This window comes from Porites lutea, chromosome 13 (assembly GCF_958299795.1).
Source record: "Porites lutea chromosome 13, jaPorLute2.1, whole genome shotgun sequence".
In the NCBI taxonomy this organism is placed as follows: domain Eukaryota; kingdom Metazoa; phylum Cnidaria; class Anthozoa; order Scleractinia; family Poritidae; genus Porites; species Porites lutea.
This window is the reverse complement of record NC_133213.1, coordinates 10,035,084-10,041,455: the sequence shown is the minus strand read 5'-3', so window position 1 is coordinate 10,041,455 and position 6,372 is coordinate 10,035,084.

Genomic DNA, 6,372 nt, shown 5'->3' with positions numbered 1-6,372 from the left:
GGAAAAGTTTCGAAAAAACAGGTCCACCTTAGAACAGGAGAGACAAATTGGTACTTCGCTATTGAAGTCTGGGCCTGTGCATGGGTTATAGGAAAACATGCATGCATTGGCCTTCAACTAAGTTAAAGTTAAATTTTTATTTCATAAACTTGGATGTAGCGTTTACGTGGTGAAAAAATTATCCATTTTCGTATTCTTATTCTAGAATACGATGAAGCAAACGCACCCTTCAAATCAAACGTTCAAGGTTAAAAGAAAAAGCATTTCAAGCATTCATGTTAATCCGAAAACCAAAAGAATCTGCCCGGCGGGGAATCGAACCGAGGTCTCCCGCGTGACAGGCGGGGATACTCACCACTATACTACCGAGGAACTGAATGCGTTAGATTTAGGCTTAGGGTTATGAATGGGGAAACGCCCCATCTCACTTTAAAGTGAGTCTTAACTATGACCGCCGAACCTACCCCTTTTCCTAGAGAAAGTGGGAACATTTTACAAAGGATTTTTTGACAGGAATTTCTATCAACCCCCCCCCCCCCCCCTCCAACCCCGGGTCGCAGGGAGCAAAACAAGCCTGGTCTCATTAAGAATTAACAACTCAGTTTTCTCAGTTATTTTTGTTCATATCTGAAACTCTAAAAAAAAAATAAGGATATCAAATGATTATATCAAAACTAAACGAAAGTGTCATTTGTTTTGGGTCATGTTTCAACAAGAGACTATAACTGTTGTATAAAATGTTGAAGTTTCCAGTCAATTCTTCTCCATTCTGACCATCGAAACTAGAAGACAGAAACTTATAGTTAAAGTGTAGTGGTAAAAGTTTCCTGTCAAAAATCCGCGGTAAATAGTTCCCACATTATGGGAAAAAGGGGTAAATTTGGCGGTCATAGTTAAGACATAGTTCACTTTAAAATAAGATGGGCGTTTCCCCATTACATAGCCCATTAAGCCTAAATCTAATGCACTCAATTCCTCGGTAGTATAGTGGTGGGAGACCGGGGTTCGATTCCCCGCCGGGGAGATTCTTTTGGTTTTCGGATTGAGATAAATGTATGAAATGCGTTTTTTGTTTTTGTTTTTTTTTGTTTTTTGTTTTTTGTCTTTTGTTTTTTTAATTTTAACACTGAAGTTTGATCTGAAGGGTGCGTTTGATAGATCGTATTCTGAAATAAGACTGTACTTAAAATTTATCTTTCAAATCTTCTCTAGCGTAATTGTTTGACCACGCTAACGTTACATACAAGTTACATACAATCTTCCAATTGTTGCACGTGAAAATATTAAAGGGGGTTAAAATGTTTCGAAAATCACTTTTAAAATTGGCCTCCAACTGAAAAAAAAACGGTATTTATGTATTTTTGAGTTTAAAAGGATAGTTCTTATACTTTCCTTAATTCCTTATTTTTAGCGGAGCAACTACAGACTCTGGGGTAGGGGTAAAAAACTCAGTAGGGTAGGGAAGGGAGTCCCAGACATATATGTCGCGTTTCGTTTTGGCGCAAAGTTAACCATTTAGGGGAAACCAACTGAGTTGCTGGATTAAAAATCTAGATTAAATTTTGTTGTGGTCGCCTTAGAACAAGATTTTTCGAAATAAATTTCAAACGCCTTACTTTTTAGTCACGGTTTTGGTCACTCTCCAGGAACAACCTAGTCCCCCTTCCCGCTTAGTCAAAATTTGGACAGGTGTATTCATGCGTGAAAATGTACTCAGCATCTCGAAATTTCTTTGTCCACAGACTGCAGGCCCCCAACTGAAGCCTTTTTTCATTCCAGTTAAGTTTTACATTGTAAAATTACCGTGTTCTTGTACTACCGCCACAAAATGAAAATACAGCTACTGTCAAGCAGGTCAAGTCTCATTTAAAACGTCGCTTCAAAAACGAATTTGCGTTCTTTTGGTCTTTATCGCGATTATTCCAGCTCACTTACTTTGTCAAATGTAAGCGAACGCTACCGGAGTTGAATTTTTAAGAAACACATTCAAGTTTAAAAAGAGAATAAAATTTCGTCGTCGCTTGTTTACGCGGTCCTCCATAGAAAGTGAAATTAGGCAATTTCATGTCGTAGTTGTGCAAAAACGGAAAAGAAATGCATAGAAAAGTTCGATGTACGTGCAAAGTTGTTGTTTTGCCTACCGTACACCTATTGTTGTTTTTGACGTTCTCGTTGCCGTCGCCTCGTGGGATCGTAAAGTCACTATTGCTGAGGGGGGAACGCGACTCTGAAGATTCTGAAGATGACCAAATGGTACTGATTACTAAAGTTACTAACAAATATGCAGTCGCCCTTTACATTTCTCTCGTTCACACAGTTAGCGAAGAAAAAAGAAAAGCCGCAATTGATGGCTCTTGGATTGACAAACAACAACAACAACAACAATAACAAAAATTAAAAACAAAACAAGAAAAAAAAAAACAAAAACTTTGCCACTATGCTATATAAGTTTCTGTCTTTGGGTTGGTCAGAATTGTCAGATTACAACTTACACATTTTGGATAAAAAAAATCCCCTGTTTATCTCCTGGGTTGTCAAAGATGACCCAGGACAAGCCTAGCTGATATAACCATCTGAAATCCTTTTTTTAGAGTTTCAAATATGAACAAAATAGCTGAGAATACTGAGTTATAAATTCCTATTTAAACCGGGTATTTTTTTGCCTCCTGCGACGAGGGATAAACATGCCTCTCAAAAATCATTGTAAATTGTTCCCACATTGTAGGAAATTAATGTCGGTGGGTTTGGCTTTCATAGTCAAGCGGATCTTGAAATTATTTTCCTTTAAAGTGATAGAGGACGTTTCCCCATTACAGAAACCATTAATCTTAAATTCAACGCATCCAATTCCTTGGTAGTATAGTGGTGAGTATCCCCGCCTGTCACGCGGGAGACTGGGGTTCGATTCCCCGCCGGGGAGATTCTTTTGGTTTTCGGATGAAGGTGAATGCTTGAAATGCTTTTTTTTACCCTCAAGTTTGAATTTGAAGGGTTCGACTGATTGATCGTATTCCGAAATACAAATGTACGAATACTCAAGTGTTCTCTTACAAATCTCTAGTAACGTAATTTTTTGACCACGTCAACGTTACATACATCTGAATATCTTATTACTTTTAATGAAATGTTTAGATATTACAAAGCAATGAATACCAAAGCAAGATAAGCGATTTATAGAGTCCTGAATACGGTCAAATTAAAACGCCTTACGTCGGACACCAGTATTGAAGGTATTAGCTAGTAAGATGGAGAGAACATAACTAATTAATCATCAAAAAAATATCAACCTAATAACAAGGAGAAGGGGAGGGTTAGGGTAGGTTGAGAAACTTCAAACCTAATCAGAAATATAACACAAACATACAAGTTCGGTAACTGACCAGATTTATTTATTACCAAGTAAATCAATTCCAATTTCAGACTTTTTGAAAAAGTACTAGTATTCCTATGCGATTTCAAACCAAATAACTAAGACGCCATTTACATGATACCGGAATGACATTCATTCCGGAATGAGTTTCGTTCCAGAGATAAGTTCGTACTGCATCGACATGATAAAATTGACGGGCTCAGCCTCAAGCGAAGTTCTTGATTGCGTGGTTTTGCTTTGCGCCAGATCAGATACACATGCGCTACTCGCTCCAAACTACAAAGAACAACAACAACTTATGATTTCACTTAAATTTTCAATCAGTTTGGGTGTTCGGTGAGCTAAATCCCAGTCCATGCTCGCGAGTATTTACTTCCGCGGCATCGGTGGATTGCAGTGCTCATTCCTACTTATTCTCTTCCGCTATAGCCCAATTAGCTGTTCACAAAAACTGCTTTTAAATGTGGCAAGGAATCTAAAAACCGTTAAAACCGAAAAAACAAAAAACAAAAACAAAACAAAACAAAACAAAAAAAACACACGCTTTTTTGGAATCTAATGACCATTGATCCATCAAACTTTGGGCTGAATCAGATAGAAGGTGCAAAAATAATTTTCAAGGGAGCGTTTCAGGCGTCGTCTGTTTCCACCGTGACAGTTGTTGGTGTTGTACCTCCTGTCGCAAGAAATATTCCGGAAAAGTTGTCGCCTTAAGATTCCATCCCGCCGCTTATCACTGAGAAATAGTTTTGAAATCGAGAGTGATCACAGTGTCACGTGACAAACTTAACTCAGCAATGGTGCAATCACTGAACATTGACCTCTGTTTATTCCTACTGTGGCTCCAGCGCAGAATGATCTTGAGCGCCTGACGATATTTGGAATTCGCCATGCGTACACAAACGGGTCCAGCAGGAATTTCAAGTAAAGCACGTTTTCCACCATGAGGCTAGCGATAAGAAATTCTGGACTGTTAGGATCCTCACTGGAGTAGAGACTTACCATCCCTAAAATAGTGACCGGCTGAGAACAGAGAAACAAAATGGCGACCAGAAAAAAGTTGACAACGATAAACTTGCGCTCTAAACAAGTTCGCCTCCCTCCACCTTCCGTTCTCTGATCTTCCTGAAGACTTCTTGAAGCGGCTGCCTTTTTCTTGAAGGTGATGAATAAAAGAATGTAAAATATTATGTTTAGATATGTTAAAATTACAGAATGAAATATCGTGTCAAATTTTAATAAGGAGTCTCTGTGAACCCCCATTTTAGGCAGAAGAGTCAGCAATATGGCGTATGCATATATTCCAGTAATGAAAATAATCACGCGATATTTCGTAACTTTCTGTGCGTAGCTTAGAGGAGAAATTACTACAATGAATTGCGCTATGGTGAATGAAAGCACGATTTCAAAGGAACAATTCATTGCAACCAGAGAAATATGATGACCGACGCTGATGAGGGTTTGACATGTCTTACCACACTGTCACGATGTTTAATGTATATCATGATGAAACATGTAGCATACATAGGTTGCAGTGTCGTGGCTGTTAATATATCGGCAATAGAAAGACCTACGAGGAAATAAGTTGTAGCTTTCTTGAAGATCTTCAAAGGATCGAACAAAAACACCAGGGGCAACAAACCATCTGCGATGATGGATAAAAATGAAGCGATGAACATATAGATCGCGGAACCAAAAACAAACTTGAAGAATATTTCGTAGGCATTCTCTAAAACGTGATCTGCTGGCAGTAAAAATGATGAATTGAATGTAAAATTGGTTGTCGAGTTTAAGTTGAATCTTATAGCGGAGCTCTCGCGCGCGAAGCGCGCAGCGGAGCACCATGAGTAAAAAAATGTGGTAAACTACCCATCCGAGAAAATTTGGTAATCACGTGACCGTACACCGACCGCCCGCCCGTCCGACCGTCCGTCCGCACCACAGACATACCAATGTAAAATAATTCAATTAACAGGTATGGCAACCCAAATGCAACTCAAGGTTTTATTTGGAAAGAAATCGCATGGCCGCCCGGACTTTTAGAAAGAAAAAACAACAACAAAGTCGTGTCTTTTTCAACGTTATTTTTGATGTTTACACTCACGTGGATAACAGAGAAAAGAGAAGAATTTTGTAGGAAGAAAAACATGAAAATTCAAAGCGGCTGTGAGACAATGAGAAATGCTAGTGGCCAGCAAGGTGAAACTGAGCGGCACTGAAAAATAAAAGCGAACATCAACACAGGAGACAAAATATTGGGTAAGAATTCCTCCAAAAAATAATGTGCAACTAGGAAGTTTGACGTTTAGTCCTACAAAACAGCGTTGTAGTTGTGCAAAACAACGGCAAAGAAGGACGAAAAGCGTGCTGCACGTGCAAATTTTGTTGTTTTGCTAATTAGAAAAAAAAGTGTGCTGCACGTGCAATTTGTTTTTTTGCTAATTAGATCTATTGATGCCATTCCCATTAGCCTCCCCGTTTAGCATTAGACGATTTAATTTTTTTTGTTTACAAGTTTTATTAACAAGAGCTTCGCTTTTAGCCCTGCCTAAATCTATATATTATTTGATACTGAATCCATTTTTGTGGAAATCGTTTGAAGCTGCAGATTATTGCTTTTTGTGTCCAGATATGATCTTGTTCTATATATTTACTATAATGAAGCCAAATTAAATATGAAAAAGCACGGCTTCATCAATACTGTATTCTTTTAATTACAATTTATCTTTTTGGCTCTGCCGAAATTTTCTTATGTAAATCTGAGCTGTTTGATTTTTCTAACACTATGCCATGCCGATGGCCCTAAGTGGCATCTGTTGAAATTATATCCTTATCCGGTGTGCATCATCTATTTTATGACTTTGTTTTTGTCATAGTATCTTACACTTTGTCTCTTTTTTTGTTAAGAAATTTCAAATGAAAAGGAATAGCTAACGATTACCTGAATTAAACTACAAGAGTTTTATTTTCAAAACTTAGCAAAAGAAGTGCTTGAATGATGG